Source organism: Gossypium arboreum, chromosome 8, assembly GCF_025698485.1.
Source record: "Gossypium arboreum isolate Shixiya-1 chromosome 8, ASM2569848v2, whole genome shotgun sequence".
NCBI classification, from domain to species: Eukaryota; Viridiplantae; Streptophyta; class Magnoliopsida; order Malvales; family Malvaceae; genus Gossypium; species Gossypium arboreum.
Genome location: NC_069077.1, coordinates 13,226,790 through 13,248,302, shown reverse-complemented (window position 1 = coordinate 13,248,302; position 21,513 = coordinate 13,226,790). Strand labels below are relative to the sequence as shown.

At 30.8% G+C, this 21,513-nt stretch overlaps 1 pseudogene; it reads left to right on the top strand.

Moving 5' to 3' along the window:
* Positions 1-1,543: 1,543 nt before the first annotated feature.
* LOC108468769 (26S proteasome non-ATPase regulatory subunit 2 homolog A-like) lies at positions 1,544-16,249 on the top strand (annotated as a pseudogene).
* The last annotated feature ends 5,264 nt before the right edge of the window (positions 16,250-21,513 follow it).

Here is a 21,513-nt window from a genome sequence, read left to right as displayed (position 1 = left end):
TAGCATACCAAAATTTCTAAAAGTGAAATATTTTGATATGAGTGTAGAAATTTTGGTAAATCTTAAATTTTTTGGTGTGAGGGATAAGTTTTTTTTTTTTTTTTTTTGTTAGAAATTGAGAAGCCATTTAGAATATCTTACATGGGAAAATTCTAGGGTGAGCTCCAAGCTCATATCAAAATATCCAACCTCCAAGCTTACACTAAAATTTTTAAGTTCATACTAAAATATCCAATATCCAATTTCTAGAATACATGCATGCAATTTCAATTTATTTTTTTGTTCTTATTTATGACTCCTTGAAGCAATTCGAGATCAAAGACTCAAATTTCCACACCCACTGGATAGTAATTATTTCATCAATTTATTTATATATATAAAAAAATTATAAGTTCTTTAATTGAATGATTATCATCTTATGACATGGAAGAAAATATTATATTGTTGATTTTGGATATCCCCAAGGGTTCCTTAGACCATCTAAAGGAGAGCAATATCATTTACTTGATTTTCGTAGAGTTACATATGGTAAAGAAGAAGTATTCAATCATGCCCATTCACCATTACTGATTGAAGAACCTTTAGTGTACTTAAAAAAACAGACCATTTTTAGGGATATGCCAAGTTATAGTTTTGAAAAACAAAAGTTGATTGTTGTTGTTACAATGGCAATACACAATTTTATTTGAAAACATAAAGGTCTAGATGATGTGGAGTTATGGAAGTTGAAACTAATGATAGAATAAATGAAAACATTATTTAGCTAGAAGATATGCATGATGGAAAAAGTGACTATGAAAGTGAATTTGACAATTCATATGGTTTTGAAATGAAAGCTACAAGGGATGTCATTGGTTGCAACTTAATGAGTTCACTTTAACTTGGATACAATATGTTGTATTATTTTTGTAATATTAAAAATGCATAGATGCATAGATTTGATGGTATTATCAAACTAATAGGAATTATTATTATATTACTTTTCCCAACCATAGCTTTTCAAAAGCATTTTGAGTCGTTGACCTCTGTAAACTCTCCCTATATAAAGATAAATATTAGATTAAATTTAATATTAAAATAATTAAGTTTAATCACAGTTGAGCTCTCTAAACTCCCCCTATATAAATATAAATATTAGATTAAATTTAATATTAAAGTAATTAAGTTTAATTATAGTTGAACTTTCTAAACTCACCCTATATAAAGAGTCTTGGGTCATTATTTATAAATAATTAAATTCAAGAGAAAGTTCTAGAGATAAAATTCTTTAAACAAATTATTTCAGAAAAAATCTAAAGAGAAATTGTGAAATTATCCCACTGGTAATTTTTTTGAAAAACTAATCGAAGCGAGCCCATACTCGGCAGACGTGAGCTTAAGGATAGTAGAGAAAACTACTTGGTTGAAGCATTTATTCTAGACGAATCACAAAAAAAAACTATTTTAATTAAGTGTTTGGAGGTGGAGGAAGTCACAACACTCCCACTCTCATTCCCATTCTCACTCCCAACTGGAAAGATAGAAACCCTGTGCCCTAGTTGTCATGGCTTATTTGGAAAATGGCACCGAAACTATCCAAACCAAGCCTCTACGCAAGGATACCAAGAAGAAAGATGTTAACAAGGAGGAGGATCTTGTGAGTCCCCGTTTCAAGTTTATGTTTTAGTTATCTTTATCCATTTGTTTTTATTTTGTTTTATAACTTAGGTGGTTTTGGTTTTCTTACAATCGGAAGAAGACTTGGCTCTGAAGCAACAATTGAAGTTATATGTAGAGAGAATTTATAATGTTGATCTTGAAGTCCAGAAAATAGCTCTTGAAAGTATGAGGTAATCCGTTATATGCGAATTTGAAGTTAAAAAATGTAGAGGAAATAAGAGTTTATTTTACTGTTCACAGTTTTCATTGAATGCTTGTATGCTTTATTAACATTTGATTAGGCTGATGCGTTTTACTGTTTGTGTGAGTAATTCCAATGCTGAAATACAACATCATTTTTACAGTTTGGTTTTATATCCTTTTTAGGCAAGAAGTTCGCACCTCAATCAGCTCCATAACTTATGTTCCAAAGCTATTGAAGTTTCTCCGACCCCATTAAGGAACCTTAACGGCATTTTATGAGACTATGCTTGATTTAGATTTGAAGGTATTACTTGTTTTGCTGTAATGATCTTTCATCATATCTTTTGTAAATGTAATTTGGCTAAGCAATACAGGGAAGGATGATTATGATGGAGTCATTATTTAATATTGGGACTTTGTTGGTCATATATATGAAATTATTGCTTTATATATGAAATTTAGGGCATTGAATTATTGGTTTTAGTAGTTTTGTTTGTTTGTTAATTAGGTTAATAAATTTATCTTACAACTAACTATATTCTACAAATCAAGAACTTCCTTATATTTTAAAATTTTTCTTCTCTAGTTATATCTTTTTTCTTCATACGTCCTACATTATTAAATTACTTTCATTTATTTTCAGAAATACCTAGCTAATATATTGTCTATGTTGGCATTGACCATGTCTGCAGAGGTCAAGCGGGTAGCCCTCAGTTTTTTATCATACTTACATAAGTTTTGCTTTATCTTCTCAATCCCCTTTCGCTTTTGCTCCAAATTATCTATCATTTCTTTTATTTGAAAACCAAACAGGAGAGTTTAAAGTACAGATTGTTGGGTTCAGAAGGCAATGTTTGTTCATGGGGCCATAAATATGTGAGATGAGCATTTATTTGGTTTGATAAGATATTATATTTTACTCCTTTGCTACTGGAAAATTTGTATAACAAGTGCTTTGTTCGCTATTGCTGGCCGAACTTGTTTAGATCATGATAATAGATTATGTTTATCTTTCTTGCTAATCCAACTTTCATTTATTAGAATCCATATCCAAAGGATAACCTATGTGAATATTTTCCTTCTCATGTTGATGGAAAACCTAGCAGAGACCTTTTTGGCCTTACTTGTTAATTAATTTGTTGTCAAGATCTTGGCAAGAGAAATTTCGTAAGAGTATCTGATGCAATAGGTTAGAACTCTAACGATCTATAGACATCTAGTAGTCTTATGAGTGATGTACTTCAAAATAATTATCTCTATAGGTTTCTCCTAAATGGTGAGACATTGTATTTACTTGCTTTTTCGCCAATACAGAGTGAAGATGCCTCAGCTGACGATCTAATGGAGCTTGTGGAACAAATTGTTGCTTTTCATGTAATGAACCGAAAGTTACGGTATCAGAAATTGAGTCTTGAGTACTGTTTCCGTGAAATTTATTCATGAATATTTATTAGAAATATTTATGAATTATAGTTGAATGGTTATTTAGTGTTTAATTAAGTGAAGTAGCTTGAATTTAGTTTAAAGGATTAAATTGCATAAGGAATAAAAGTTTAATTATAGATTAAAGAAGTAAAAGGGACTAATCTAACAATTAGACCCTAAGTGCCATGTGTGTGAATGTATGATATAACATGTGTAATAGTTGGTATATATGTGTAATAGCTATAAGATATTTTATGTTATAGCTATTACACATGTTAATTTATATTTTTATAGGTTAATAATAATATAATATAGTATAATGAATAAATAATAATGAGTAAAGAAACATAGAAAGAGTTACAGAGAGCAAACGTGAGAAAGAAAGAAGGAAAGAAAGAAAGAAAAGAAAAGGAAATTTGAGGATTAAGGCCCTAAAGTTTAATTGGTAAGTTGTTTTAGCTCATTTTCTTATGATTTTTATGTTTATGGATGCCTAATTCAAAGTTCTACATGTATGAGGTTAAAATGAAGAAAAATAGAAAATTTTTAGATATTGATTTAGTTGAATAAATTGAGGTTTTATGGGTTAAATTGATAGGAATTGAAGTTAGAAGTGAAAATTGAGTGATTTATTAAAAGAATTCTAAGTTAGGTTTAAATAGGGATTAAGTTGAATAGAGCTCAAAATTTATGTTTTATAATGAATTTTATGAGTTAGAAATTGTTAATGAGTTGATTAAAGAGAATATGAAGCTTAAGTTAAAGAAAAAGATTAGTAATGGAAAAAGGACGAAATTGGAATTTTGTAAAAGTTTGATAGAAAGTGAAAATGTGTTTTATGAATTAGTATATTGATGAATTTTAATTGTATGATTGTTAATAGCAAACGTAGCACGGATACGTCATCAAAGAAGGAAAAGAGAAAGTGAACGAAGATATCGATTAAATTCGATAAATAGTGGTTTGTATTTCTATAAACCGAGCTTAATCGTTATTGCTATATTTGATATTTATATTGTATGAAAATGTGAATGAGGTAAGTATTTTTACCATATTGAAATGAATGTGATTTTGAATACCCTATTAATGATGTCGGGCTAGTCGGATATAGTTGACATGTCATAGGAATTGGAAGTATTGGGATATTCGACATTGAGTCGATGAGACACTATGTGTCGACTCATCGTTAAAGTTCGGATTTGTTCGATGAAGTACTTTGTGTACTATAATGTTAAAGTTCGGATTTGTTCGATGAAGCACTATGTGCTTATCCCGAGTGTGGGTTGGATCCGTGTATCCGTTAGTGTCCGAGTTATGTTAATAAGGGTAAATAAAGTAAAGGTTATTAAAGTCTTGATTGATATTGAATAATAGCAATAATGTGTTTGAATTACCATGTTTTAAAGTTGATTAAGCTATTGTTTATGGAAATACCATGAGAGTATTCTCAGCGACGGTTTGTTTCGTGCATGAGCTAGGTACGAAAGTATAAGGACTCAAGATACAATGCCGATCCCCAAACTGAAATTGGTGAAGTTTCTATCTTTTGGAAAATGGCATTGTACCTAGGATGTCTTTTGGTTATATTGAAAGTATCTAAGTTGTTAAATGATATTTTGGTATGTTTTGTAAATGTTACCAAAACCTTAAGAATGGTATGTTTTGATATGTTAGTGAAGAGTAATAAGAGGAATTGTTGGTAAATGTTGTAGAAAGAAGAAATGAAGATGTTATAAACTTAGTTATCAACATTTTATACTAAAACAGATTTGGACAGTAACAGTAGTCCAACTTTGAAAATATACCAAAAATAGTATAAAGTTAATTAGATGATGAATAAAATATGTAATTGAAGCTTAATGAATCTATTTTTATATGGAAGAAACAAAATTGGTAAAAGAGTTGTATTTTATGAGATATTTACGTTTTGGTGAAACAGGGTTAGAACAATTTCTGGATTCCCTGTTCTGACTTTAGAAATTCACCATAAATTGTGTATTAAGAATTAGGACTCAAACTTTATATGTATGGATTCATTATTGAGTCTATTTTTAATTGAAACAAATGGAATAGTCATTGGATTTCTGTACAGGAAGAAATTTGATTCGAAGTGCACAAGGGTCAGAGTAGCTGAACCCTAAAACAGGGGAGACTTCTTATAATAAACTGTACTAATTGGCCTGACCAAAAATTCTAGAAAAAAATTAGTAAGTAGATATATGAGTCTAGTTTCAGGGAAAATTTACGGAATTGTATTTCGAGTTTCGTAACTCGAGATATGATTTTTTTAGCGACTGTGACGCAGATGGATAGTTTACTACGAAAACTGTTTAAGTGCTAAGATAAGTTTTGTAATGTCTCCTGCTTGACTCCGGCAACGGTCTCGGGTAGGGGGGGACGTTACAATTCATATGAAGGATTAGCTATCTGATCATATCAACAAGAAATTGATGTATCACAGAAGAAAGTTCTTTTCCGGTACTTGCCATGCTTTCTAGTTTCTAACATATTTGTATGTTCTGTACAACACAATGCTGAATTTAAAGCTGTTGATCTATTGATGGAGGTATCCATCAACTTTTTTTTCCCTTTAGTTTTTTATTTGAGGACCTTCCTGCTTTTATAGAGCTTGAAACATATGATTTACATCCAATTGCATGTTGATGATCTTGACATTTTATTTATGAATATAGCATACTCAATATATTTTGTGTTTTATGAATTTTCAAGTGCACTTCAGATTGTGCTTTTCCTTGACAACCTGGAGGTTTGTTTCTATTATGTTCCTCTCAGGATGTCAATATGAGTTTCATTTGTGAATTTATTAATTCTCCCTAACAATTTAGAATGTGCTCTTACTGTATGTCTGTGAGGTGTTCACTTCTTGTGATGATCTACTGATGAAGAAGCAATTTTGCTACATTCTTGCTCGACAAGTAAATTCTATGTTTGATTTGCCTCGATTCTTTGTGCTTACTAGATTTGAATTATTTTTTGCCGAGTATGTGAGGTGGTTCATAGTTTCTTTTAATTATGGATGATTATTTTCTCATGTTTAAATTTGGGTTTTTTTTTTTATAATTCAAATTTCTTTAGAATTGTTAGTCATGTAGGAGAATAGGGGTATTAGTTTATTTACTTTTTGCAGGGGATTAATTTTGAACTTCATGATAATATGGTTGAGGATGATGAAGGCAGAGAACTGTCACAGGTTATTATTAACAATGTTAAATTGAGTGAAGGTTATCTCACCCTTGCTCGTGATATTGAGGTTATGGAGCCTAAATGTCCAGAAGACGTCTATAAGGTCTAAATTTCAACACTCGGTTAAGATTTATTTACATTGAATTTGTCCATGTTGGCCATTTTTTTGGCTTCATCAAATTGATGACTGGCATATGCGGTTTTGTTAGACTCACTTGCTTGATGGTCGCACTATTGCTGGTGCAAATGTTGATTCAATTAGACAAAATTTGGCTGCTACATTTGTCAATACTTTTGTTAATGCAGGTTTTAGCAAAGTATGGTTTGCAAAACTTAAAAGTATGAACGCATAGGAGCTTAGTTGTTTTCTATCAGTTAATATGTTTCCCCTGCAGGATAGATTAATGACAGACCTGGCTGACTTTTCAAGTAAGGTTCATCTAGAAATTAGCTTTTCAAAAACAAAGAACACATGAAGATGAATGTTGTAGCAAGTTTGGTATGTTTATTGAAATACAAAATTTGCATCCATATAGGCATGTATAAACTGTTACTTAGTTTCATGTTAGGAATTCAGTTAAAATATTAAGATTTCCAAATAGCAGGGCATGATTCTATTATGGAATGTCGACTTTAGGTTTGCTCAAATTGACAAGTATTTACATAGCGATGATAACTACGTGATTGATGGAGCATTATTAGGAGCTGGGCTCGTCAACTATAGTGTTACTAATGATTATGATCTTGTGAGTTTCTTTCAAATCTTCATCTCTTGGTTTGTGCAGAAAGTATAATTTCTGCTATATGTGTCCTATTTTGTTTTCAAGCTTTGGCACTTCTAAATGAATATATAAATTAAGAAGATTCTTCAATCCGAATTAGTACAGATATAGGTTAAGGGATTGTATACGCAAGTGCTCAAGATGAGCAGGTTTCTCTCTCTCTCCTACTATTTTTTATTGGATGTACATCATTTAGCAATTCTATCCATCTTTTGTTTTCTAAATGAGATTGTGGAATGTATATAAGTAATTCTAAAGAAAGCTTACCAATGTTATTGATAGATACTTAACAGCCTGACTGCCATACTTAAACATGAAAATGTTTTCCACGATCTGATTGTCTTTACTGTAATTTCATTGGGTTTGGTTTATGTGGGTTCTAGCAATGGGGAGGTTGCACAGGAAATTGCAGATGCTTTAACGGGCAGAAGTGTATCAGAACTAGGGCAGCCCCTAATTCGGTTTCTAGTCCTTTTTCTTGGTCTCATATACCTTGGGAAGTAGATGATTAACTTGTTCGGGGCTTCTTGATATATATTTGTTTCTCTTAAATGATTACTGTGATATGCTAATTTGGAATGATATACCCTAGCTGTTCAGAAATGCTTACTTAACAGGAAGGTGTGGAGGCCACTTTGGAGGTCTCAAAATCAAAAGATGAGAGATTACGTTGATATCATACTGCTTCCTTGTGCCCATGCCGGATCTAGGAATGTTCTGATGGTATTCTCTGAAATCCATTAAAATGTTGTTCAATACTAAAATTGGTGCATACACTACAACAAAACATGTTTTTGCGGCGTTTTTTAGGCCTATAGTGGTGCTTATAAACGCCACTAAAACTATTTGCGGCGCTTTTACAAGCGCCACAAAAAACGCCGCTAAAGACAACGCCGCAAACATTTTGTGGCGGCTAAAGGTCATGACCTTTAGCGACGCTTTCCTAAAAAACGCCGCTAAAGGCCCCAAAAATGCCGCTAAAGGTCTTGACTTTTAGCGATGCTTCCCCAAAAAAGCCGCTAAAGGTCATGACTTTAGTGGCGCTTTCCCCACAAACGCCGCTAAAGGTCATGTTTTTAGCGACGCTTTCCTAAAAACGCCACTAAAAGTCACCACTATCCCACTTCTTTGCATTTATCGTTCTTACATGTTTCATATTTGATGTTCCTTATAATTTGTAGTTCTGGTGATTTTTCTTCATCGTTTACTTTTTTGTTCCTATAGTAATATCAACTATAGCGCTTCGTATGAAATTAGTTTCTTATAAATAATGTGTTTAAATTCAATTTATTACAACAGTTTAAATAAAATTCAGTTAATAAATTTTCTACCAGTAAAAAATAGCAAATAGTAAATACAACTTTTTTTGTTTCACTGAAAAATGATGTTCAAATTTTGTTACACCGAATCGCAAAATGCAAATCTTATATATCACCGGGATCTTAAGGATTTTTCAATAATTAATCAACAATGAAAATAAGCATTCTACTCTAAATGTGTTCATCGTTGCTACGATGGAGATTTGATACCTTATTTCGGTTTCCGCCTTAAAGGTAATTACACCCTTTCGACCAACTTTACTCATGGACTCACTATCATATTTCCTATTTCATTGTTGTTCCCGGGACTAACAAAGAAGAACATCAACAAGTTCACTGTCTTCAACCTAAACCCCACAAAGACACTAATTATATTCCTTCAAATAGTAAAATAAAGAAAACATGAAAGCAAGTGAGCATTAAGATTACCTCTTTTGAAATAGCCTTAAGCTCAGATACTAAAGCCCTTGTAGTCTTCTCAATGCCCCTAGTGGTTAAGACAAGATTTGCATCGGCTGCCACCACCTAAATTACAACAGCTCTTAGCAATTAAACACAAATAGCATGGAAATGTCTAACTTTAAAATTCTCTCATGTACTCCAAACATAAGAAATAGTTAAGAAATAGAATGGAAATGTTTAACTTTAAAGTTCTCTCATGTACCCCAAACACAATTAAAATAAGCATGTTACTTTAGTGCAACGCATCATTGTACCTCAAAAAAACAGTATAACCACGCACTTTAAACTATTGTCAATCACCTCCCAGCAGAAATATAAGTCAATTCAACATAAAGCGTTAAATAGAAAAACAAAAAAGTTATTTTTTTTAAAAAAAAGAATAAAGAAAAGAAAATAGTAGCTTTGATAGGAGAAGGTATTAGTAACCATGTCTACATAGTCGTGGGATAAAAATAGTAACTTCATCTTACCTGTGCTAAAACAGGAATTAATGCCCCTAGCCAAATATCGAGTACCAGGATGCAGCCCAGTTCGATGAGCTGTGAGAGCAACAATACCTTCTACTTGACCTGAACATCCAAAACTTCGACTTTCTGCAAACCCCTATACAATAATATCAACTAAGAAAGAAGTATTAAAATATTAACCAAATCTAGACATTATATTATCATGTTGTTACCAATATTATTAAAGTAGGTTAGACATAGAAAATTGCTTTAACAGGATTACAATATATTATGATATAGTTGTAGGCTTACTTTTAGGAGACAAAGATAGGAAGACAAAATAGATTAATCATGCTATTTTAGATGCTCAGACACAATTAAAAGAACACCCCAAGTTCCCAACCCTAACAAAAAAAAAAAACACTACCCAGAACATTTTTCTGATAGTGAATTTTATGTGCAAAATTTATTTCAAAATGAACAAGTAACAGTAATAAGAGAAGAAAAAGTGAACAATATTCAAAGATGACAATAAAATAAGAAATTCCAGTCATTCAATGTGTTACTGCTTCAGGAAATAGCAAGTTTAACTACATTAATTTATTTAATTCTAAAGTTAATTAGGCGAAATTTCTAAGAGATTTGATCTGAAGCTCTGATTCATGTTTGAAGTCATGTATTTTCATGCTCCATCATTAATTAATCCAGTTTATAAATTGATAAAATCCACAATATTCACTATCCTTGATGGGGAAACTCAATAACCTGCTAAAACAAAATTAAATAAAATGTGCCTTTTGGGGTTTGAATATTAATATTTGCAACCCCTTCCCTTAGATGCGACCTCCTTTGTACCAAAAAAAAAGATTAACCCATCCTCATTGATGATCAAGACACCAAAACCAAAAGATATGAATAGAAGTGCACAATATGGTAATGCAAAATAGTAAATGTTAAATACCAAGCAGCGATGTGAATCCGGATTCTCAAAGATCCAAATTTTAGCAATAGCTTTGACCTTCGGAGAAAGAAAACAAAAATAACAAAAACATATTAATATGAGATCATGAACTAATAGAAGTACAACTGAGCAAAACCATTATTCTTCAACTCATATATTACACAAACTGTTTAATCTCAATACAATAGAGCAAAACCATTGTTCTACAACTAATCATAACAAATGAACACGCATGCAAATTACTGAATTAGTTAATTTTCAAGTTAAAAAGATGAATTTAAAATTCGCATACCTTGGTATTTCTAACTAACATTAAATAGGGATACTGATCAGGCAGTCATACTTACATGAGTTTTATAACACAATAGATAGTAAATTTGATCAAAAATAAATACTAACAAGCAGAAATGATTATATATTTAAATATTTCTTTTTCAAAATGAGAATTATTTGTTATTTTATTTTGTCATTTTCTGTTTCATATATATCAAAACTAAACTATCCTAAAAACATTGACAGTGGTAATCAAGCACGGAATCAATCCATTGGGATTTCACTTATTGATGGTTTCTTAAGTACAGTCAAAGTTTAATTCGGATTCACGCAGGCATATACATGTGAAAATGTTGGTAAATTGAGTAAAGAATCCCTCATTTGACGGCAAAAAACTGCCCAACAAAGGACTGGTTTTAAATGAACAAGGCAGAAGGGTTTAAATCTAGAAGAGAGACCCTAAAGATAACTATAGATTTGACTAAAAATACCAGTAAATCCAATAAGCGCTAATTATAAATCCAATAACAGGGTCTGATGAACAAATCATAACACAAAACTAACAACAAAAAAACACAAAATAGACAAACAATCACGCAGCAAAACTAGAGCAAATACAAGAATTTAAAAAAAAAGATGATAAATTACAGCAAAGCTAAAAACAAGTAGCAAAGTCAAACTACGCAGGCGATCCTTTCGTGAAGTTTTTCCTTCTCATAATCCTGTTCTGTAGCCTGCATTAAAGTAATAATATAACTAATTGCATACTCAATGTCTACCACGAATATTCATTGGTAATTCATTACTAGGCAAGTGAAACATAATTTATTCTGAATCCAGAAATATTCATTGGTAATATCACTTAAATCTGTAATCAAACCAAATATATTTCTAAACCAACTAAAAAGGACTATAGAAGGACCAATACAGGGAGAAAAACCACACCAAATAACAAATAACATTAAAAAAATTTCACATGACTGGACCAAAAAATAACAATGAGGTAATATCTATATTAACAATACAAATAACATTTGCATCTATTCCTTGTCAGCAAGAAGAACGTCTGTAGTAGCATGAGGGGATTCCAAAAATTCCAATAATTTGGCAGTGACTTCCTCCTTCAAAATAGAAATGACTTATACCCAAAGAAGCAAGAAATATTATTGCATAAAAATGGTACATTTTATACATTTCTTACGTACCTTTCTTACACTGGTCCTCATAAATGGAATATTCAACAAATCACATAAATCAACCAATTTTTCTTTAACACATTTGTCAATTTTTTCTCTTACTCTCGCTTTTTGTTTTTCCTGCTGAAAAGATAATACAATGGTCATTAAGAACTTTCCACTTGATGAAAAATAGCTTATACACAATAAGGCATGGGCAATGTATCTTCAATAAAGCCTACTTCATGAAAATGCAACAAGAGAACCGTGCAAGGCATAACAGGGAAAAGGGGAGGCGGTCGCAGTGCAAAAGGTGTTTTGGAGTGGACCTAGAAGATGCTGATTTTACTGCAATGTTGGAGAGCATCGACTGACACTTCTCCTACTGCTGTTTAAATCTACCTAACTTCTCTTGTAATGCCATCACTCAAGACCTTCTTAACCTTTACAACTCTCAAATCCCAGAGACAAAAAAGAAAGAAAAATCTAGCAAATTGCTTAATCTTTCCAAACCTATATCGAATTCGGATCAAAATCTAGCAACCCAATCTTTGATTCCATAATATAAGTAACAGGTGCGTCCATAAAGGAACCTGACTTTGACAATCAAACTCGAGATTGACAGTTTTCAATGGAATTTGGTTCATTAAAAAGCTATTATTCAACGAATCGAAGATAGCAAAAAGGAAGAAAATAACCTTAGTAGTTGGTAAGGGATTTCAACGAGCTTTCGGCTTCAATTTTCGTTTAGATTACTGTCCTTTGATAAAAGGTTGAGGAGAGAATAAGAGTCCTCTTAAATAATAAGCGAAAACACAGAGACATAACTGCCTTATTTGGATTTAGGGCGTGCGACGAAGATGAGAAAAATAGGGAGTAACGAGTGGGTAACAAAAAATTGGGGATTTTGATTTCTTCTGTTTGCGGCGTTTCTACTAAAACCACCATTATAGCTCAATTTTTTGTGGTGTTTTGCCACAAAATGCCACTATTGTTTAATTTAAAAAAATATTTTTAACATATTTTTTTCTATTTTTCTTTCAAAATTTTTGTCTTGAGGTTATCATTTTTAGGATTTTTTATTTTGAATATTGAATTTTTAACTAAAATATGGACAAAAATATTAAATATTAAATTTTAAGTTTTAAGTTTTTTATTTTTATTTTTAATTTTAAATTTTAAATTTTTTGAAGATTTTATAATTTTAAATTATAATTTTATAATTTTAATGAAATAAAATGAAATCGATGAATTAAAAAATACAAAATGCACAAGCAATACAAGCATTATTCTTTTAATTAGTATAGTCCGCATTAGTTATTTAGATTTTTATATAAATGACATTTAATTATATGTATACCTAAATTTTGATAGAGATACATCTCGTAATTATATATGAATTTCGTTTAATGTGTAATTGTAGACATGAAATTCTAATTGTGGTTTAAATGTATAGTTGAAACTTTAGTTTTGATTTAATCATACACATTTTAAAAATAAATACATCAATATATTTTTATATTGGATAAATATAAATATTTATGTATGCAATATATAAATATAAAATGATGTTATATCAATAATTGTGCTAATAATTTACAAGAAGTGGATCAAATTAAAGTTCATGTATACAATTGCACACTAAACCATTGTTAGAAAAAGAAACATTTATCGGGGATTTTGGATTTCGAATTAGGGAAAAAGGGGTGATTATTTTAAGGATTCGGATTAGGGAAAAGGGAGAAATTATCTCTTACATAATTTAAATTATAATCATAATTTTAATATATTAAAATTAATATTATCTCTTTTACAATTATATAATAAATTATTTAATATATAAATTACAAAACATTAATTAATCTAAGCCTTAAACCCCTAACCCCTAAACCATAATCCCTAAATCATAAACATAATCTATAAACCCTAAAAACCTAAAACTTAACCCATAACCCCTAAGCCTTAAACCCCAACCCTTAAATCATAATCCCTAAACTCATAATCTATAAACCTTAAAATAGTAACACATACACTTTAAACCCTAAACCATATACCCTAAACCATAAACTCTAAACTATAATGATAATTAATTCAATATTTTAAAATTAATACTATCTCTTTTATAATTATATAAGAAAATATTTATCATATAAATTAAAAAACACTAATTAATCTAAACCCTAAACTCTTAATCCTTAAATCCTAAACCATAAATCCTAAAACATGAACCCTAAACCCTAAACCCTGAACCCCTAACCCTTAACCCCTAACCCCTAACACTTAAACCTTAAACCCCAACCCTTAAACCACCATTAAACTATAATCCCTAAACCCATAATCCATAAACCCTAAAATAGTAACTCATAAACATTAAACCTTTAACCATATATCGTAAACCCTAAACTATAATGACAATTAATTCAATATTTTAAAATTAATACTATCTCTTTTAGAATTATATAAGAAAATATTTAACATATAAATTAAAAAAACAAGTAGTCATATACCAAAAATTTTTAAGATTATTTTAAATAATAGTATTTTAATTTTTTTCATTTTTGTGGCATTTTTTAAAAAGCGTCGCTAAAGCCACTAAAAGCTCAATACAAAACAATGGCCTTTTGCAAAATTCTTTTGTGGCGTTTTTCAAAAAACGCCGCTAAAATCGAGCATTAGCGGCGTTTTTTAAAAAGCGCCGCTAAAGGTGTACCTATAACAGCGTTTCTTAAAAAAAATCCGCTAAAGATCGAGCATTAGCGGCGTTTTTTAAAAAGCGCCGCTAATGCTTGTTCTTTAGCGGCGTTTTTCATTCAAACGCCGCTAAAAACACCGCGAAAAACCTGTTTTGCTATAGTGATAATTTTGGCAAAACTATATTATATACAGGTCCAGAAGCTTCTTGGTCATTGTTCACATCTCGAAAACACTGAAACCTCTCAGGGTTCTGCTGTGCTTGGAATTGCCATAGTAGCAATGGTTGAAGAGGTAGGTCTTGAGATGTCAATTCGTTCACTGAAGCATTTTTTGCAGTATGGTGAGTAGAAAATCCGGCGGGTAGTTCCTTTGGCTCTTGATCTTCTATGTATATCAAACCCAAAGGTAATTTGGTTACTTCTTGTTGAACTACTTATTTCACTATTTGTTGTACCTTACTCTAAAATCCTAGATTTAAGTTCAAAATGTTGGGAAAGCTGCAGAGAAATTATTGATCTTTTATTTTTGCTGTTGTTATGATACGCCTCTTTCTCACCATTTTATCTATTACACAAGTATTCTACAGGTCAATGTGATATACACTTTAAGCAAGCTTAGTCATAATACAGATTTAAAAGTTGCAATAGTAATATGGTTGAACTTTATATTTTTTTTTTGTTTTTGATCAGCTTCCACTTAAATGTTTATATTGGTGCTCCAGGCTGTTGTTATCTCATTGGGTTTGATAGGTGCTGGAACTAATAATGCTCGCATAGTTGACATGCTTCGCAATCTTTTAAGTTTTTACTACAAAGTTCCTAGCCTTTTATTTTGTGTATTTTTTTTGTATTTATCTTTGTAGTTTTTTGCACGATCTATGTGCATTTGCTATAGAAACTAAGTTTGAATTGCTTTTGTAGGTGCGAATTACTCAAGGTTTAGTACATATAGGAAAGGGTCTATTGACACTTAATCCCTATCATTCTGATCGCCTTTTGTGTTCATCGTAAGTAGTTCTTCCACATAAACAAATATTCACAAAATTGTATACACTGTTGACTTTGGGGAGGGGCTTTTTTTTCCGTAAAATGCTACTGTGTGCTTCATTTTAGTTGGACCTTGTGAAAAGTTTGTTGTCTTTTGTTATCACCAAGATTGCAGTTGCTGGTTTGGTTACAATACTGCACGCATGTCTTGATATGAAATATATTATTCTGGGGAAATACCATTTTGTTCTTTACTACCATTTTGTTTCAGTATACCAGTACGCTACTTGCTTTCCAGTGTTGGTATGTGTTTGTTAATGCATCAGGTTTTCTTGGTCTCATATAATGTTGTTTTCTTGTACAACCAAGGATGTTAATGACTTTAGACAAAAATCTAGAACCTATTTCAATCCTTGTTAGGGTGGGGGAGGTTGTTAATGTTGTAAGCCAGGCTGGCTAACCCAAAACTATCACTGGTTTTCAGACCCATTCAAGCTTTGTCCTTCTGGCTACTGTTGAGAGAGCAGAGCTGGCTACTGAGAAGTAAGTTAGCTTTTGACTGACTCGCAGGATGTTGCATAGGTTTAAGATTTTTCTAACACTATTTCATTTTGTACATGTATGTCCCTTTCTTGCCCACCGTAGAGGGATACGTTATTTTGATAGAAAATACTGAGTAAATGGAAGATAATTAGGTTAATAGTTAGAATTGTGGAGGCATGGTAGGCTACATTAGCTTCTAGTTTTTGTTTACTTTATGATTTTTTTTGTATCGTAAAATTCCCTTTTTTTCTTTACAACTGCCCCTGGTGCTTATAATTGCAAATTGCTATAGCTTTCTTAATTTCTTTCTAGTGAACAGCTTGTTTCTATACCCTGTAGTAGAATTGTTGAATAGGGGTGGACGAGAATTATTAAACTTCTTAAAACAACCTAATTTTGATTGAAATGGAATGGTAACCAATAAATGTATCACTCATTCCTTCATTCCCCATACTATTTGTATATAGTTGGCTTCAGTTAATGAGGATACTAATTTGGTTATTATTTTCAGAATGATACAAGTAAAAAAAAAAGACCTGTAACATTAGTTCTTCTAATTCCATTCAAGACAATGAAAAACATTCTATGTTTAAGTATCAGAAACGAGTTTTTTTTGTAAATCCAAGCAATCAAAGAGTACAGAATTGGATAGATAATTAGTTTTAAGTTTTAATCGAATTAAGGCAAACATTGATTATTAATTTTTTTCTTTTAATGTTTTACAAGTAGCTAGAGAAAAACTAAAAATTATATATATATATATATATAAAATCATAAAATCTTAAGCTTTTTCACATGATATTGTTACATGCAGCTGTAGTTTTAGATAGAGAGAATAGAAAAGCAAGCATTCTTCACTTACATTCTCCTAGTTTATGTAATATGACTCAAGCACCATAATGAGGTTGAAGTGTGACAGCAACATGTGGGGTGTGAGTATAAGTTGGAGATAGTTGAAATGAGAAGTTCTGCAAGATTTTGGCAATGGCCAATTTGGATTCAAGCATCGCAAATTTTTTCCAACGTATATTTTAGGGCCCTATTCGAAAGGAAGTAGGATTTTTATCCTTCGTTCCCTTAAACATCCCTTTTGAAAATCTCTCTGGCTTGAACTCCATCACGTCTTCTCCCTATTGTTCTTTAGCTCTATGTAGAAAATGCAATGGCATGAACAGTTGCACCCTGTTGAAAGACTCATATATCACATCTTCGTCTCTTTTTTTATGTATCGAATTAGGGACGTTGAGGGATATAGTGTCATCACTTCTAGCAATATCATGTTTACCTAGTAACATTTAAACAAATATCAATATCAAATCATCAAAATTAAGCAAGAAATACTATACATGTTCAAATAATATATATTAATCAAACTTACTATCTTCGAGCCATTCAAGTCATCATAATCGGGTTTATTGTTCCCAAAAACTTGAAACACTTCTTCCCTGGCTCTCTCCTACTACTCATTATGCTATGTCACCTATCAATCCAATCATTCCTCCATTTTGCCCAATTTTCTTATCTTAAACTAACTTGTCAAAGTAACTCCCTCCGTACTTCGCATTTTATAAACAAAAATTTTACGCATGCCATTTCAAATACTATTATAACAAGGAGTACGCCACACTTTAATACATCAATACACAATTCTATCACACATAGCATACTTGTAAACATCTATGAATTCACACAACCATAAGTACGCATGACATACTCGTTTACTGTAATTATATACAGCAATAGGAATCAAATAGATCTCAAAGTAGGTATAGACGTAGTATACACAAGTAGCACAACATCCATCAATCACCCAAAAGTAGAGTACAGTTACTCACCTTAAATCATTCGTCTTCATCAACTTAACTTGTCTAAACTCTAGAGCATCATTCATCCTAAAAACTAAGCATGAATACCATATATATCAGTTAAACCAAAGGTATTCAAACCTTAAAACCTCGAATCCATTATTATAAAAAAGTTTTTTAAGGATACTTATTTCTCTTTTTCTCTAATTCACAAGTATAGAGAGACTTAGAAGCTTACCAACTTACTATATTCTTTACTTTTCAAACTCGAGTCTCACATTCACCGCCGCATGCAGAGTTTTCCTTAACTTTCTCTTATTTGAAGCAATCGAGTAAGATAATGCAGATGAGAAGGAAATTATAAACAAAATTTAGAAGAATTCCTTTGTAGAAATACCCCTTCTTACACATATTGTTGTTAGAGTATGCCCAAAGATCAATCATGAGATGATTGTAATCACATACTTGTTTTACCCTGTTTATTAATATAAGACAATTGTCATTATTATTTCAGTTTTTTTTCTATGTATATAAATAAACTAAATTGTAATAAAGTCTTAAGAAAATATGATTATTCTTAAAAAAGTCATTAGTCAAGTATTATTGTGGGCTTGAACAATAATAATGCATTGAGACTAATGTGTAGTTGATTGATGACAAAGAATTGTCATTGACATAGGGATGTCAAAATTAATACATGAGTATGTGTTAGAGAACAACATATTGAACTGACCCGTTATGAGTATGTTTCTTGGATTATTATGTAATAGTCACAATATTACTCATAGTGATAACTATGTATATGGTCCTCAGACTCGATATCATCATTGTCCCAACATCGTAGGTCATATATTTTGATATAGTTAAAATGTCTACCGTAATAGTTTGTACTAAAAAGATTGATGTTGGATATACCATAATCCATGTAATGGGATATGGTTGATCAAGATAAGATTTATCCCTCCTACATAATGGGAGTAATATCTTAGGCCTCTTGATGGAGTGAGACTAGAAATGCAAAGTCATGCTCGAATAAGTTGATATGAGATATCACACTTATTTGTTTATTATAGTCTACTTAGAAAATAAAAAAATATGAGATTGGACTATAAAAGTGTGACTTTTCCATGACTTGTGTCCAACCTAGTTATTAAGGATAAAAAGATATAATACATGAAAAGATTATCATAGAAAAGTTATGTCGAATAACGACTTCTTCTAACTTGGGTGGCAATAATGCATTGCTAGATTTCACTCATTGCTTGTAATGTTAGAAACGTTCTACTATTACTACCAACATTAAAAGAGCCTACAGGGTCACACCCTATAGTTGAAACGAACAGAATTTAAATACATTTCGTATTGTATTGGATTGTCACATGAATTAAATTAATTGTTGAATTAATTTAATTTAATAGTTAAATATTGAACACATTATATGTACAAAATTGTTGTACACAAATAGAGAACATAGATAAAATTAATATATTAATTTGATTCATACAAGATATTAATTGTATATATTTTACCGAATTTATTAATACAAACAGTTATATTAATTAATTTCGGTCAAAATATAAAAGACATGGAAATTAATATTATTTTGGAAAGAATATAATTAATATATGAATTTGATTCATACAAAATGTTAATTGTATATATTTACCAAATTTATTAATATAAACAGTTGTATGAATTAATTGGTCAAAATATAAAAGATATGGAAATTAATATTATTTTGGAAAGGATATAATTCATTTTTTCTAACTTTTCATTTGTCTTCTCTATTAATAGGAATAATGATATATTCTTTTGGAAATAATATAATTCCTTTTCTAACTTTCAATTTGTCTTCTCTATTAATAATGGAATAATCTTGGTTTTCCTTTTTAATATGTGATATCAAAGAGGATAAAAGTAAGATAATCCCTTAGTGTGTTGAGGTTATCAACTTAATAATTTAAAAGGTCTGGCAGCCATTTTTAATTCTCTTTGAAAAGTTCAAGAGAAAGTGGTTGTTCGTTTTTTAAGGGGTGGACTACGTAGTGGCCGGGACATTTTTGTTGTGGCTTGGAACCGACACCGAATCAGCAGCATCTTTTCAACGTTTCAGTAAAAAGGTATATTTTCAACCTTATTTCAACCTTATTCATTCCTCGTACATGGATCCTTCGTTGTGGATAGTCGGAATAATTTTTTTGTTACGCCACGGGGCGTACTGGAAGTCCCAACAATTGTCACACCCCGAGTCTGGCGAATTCGGATTTAAGGCATAGAGTTGTGAAGTTATCTGTTTGGCATAGTGTAATCCGCCACGTGATAGTCTTCTGGTGAATTGGAATGTGGGGTATAATAACCGCCGTAGTGTAATCTAGCATTTGTTCCAGATTCTCTTCAGTTTGTGTAAGCAGCATCGTGTATTGGTTAATGTCCCAATGATCAGCTTGTGTGAGCATAAATTTTCTCGTGTATCCAAAGTTAATTTACTATAGTTCTTTGGGTAAAACAGTCAATGAATTGTTGAGAAATGAAATTCATTGCATGAATGGCAAAATATTTATTAGTTGCGAAATGGTATATGAAACATATATCTTGTGATCTTGCCAATGTTATGTGTATAATTCTAATCATTTGGCATGGTAGGTAATGTGAAATACGGCAAAGATTGTTGCTATATGTTAAATTAAATTGTTTGCTTTAAATACATGTGTGAAAAATATTTAAAAACATTAATAAACCCGAGACAATATATTAAAACATACTTATTCCAGTACATAATAATACTAAAACAAAAACGATACTCACATTGATACGATGTGGACTATTTTAGTCTAAAGTCTAAACAATCACATCTTTTGTATTGAAAAAGAAGTTATATATAAATTGATTTAAATATATTCTAATAGGTTAATTTAACTTTTAGCCTTCAACTTAATAATTTGGTATGAATTGATGCATTTTTTTTTGTCTATTGTACTTAAATTTGACAAATAGATCCATTTTAATTATTAAACTTGACAAACATCAAAATTTGATGAAAGGACATCTTGAAATTATATTATGCCATCACTTAAAATTTAACACACAAACATATATATATTTAAAATTTTCATATGATAATATTGAATAATCTTAAAACACCACATCAACCAAGTAAAAGCAATCCTTACATAAATTATAAAATAATAAACATATTCAAAATTATGTAAATATAAAATACTTTAAATACATGTAGAATATGATAAAATATAAAAAATTAAATAAATACATTAATTACGAAATCCAAACTCCCTTTTGGATGGACATTTACTTCAATGCAGATGCGTTTAGCTTTTATTTGTCTCACATTACTATATTGTTAAAGTATCTAATCTCATCAGCACTGTTATTTTTACACTAACCGTAAATAAATGCACTGCTCATTTAAAGGGACTCTAAATCCGACCTAATACTTCAAATTGAAAAAAGAAACATTTAAAAATGTGAAATTACCAGCTATATATATTTGATTTTTCATTGGGGAGGAGCAAACAAATATTATTAGATTAAAACGTGTTATTATAGGTTATTAGAATAATTTACCGTCCAAATCAAAC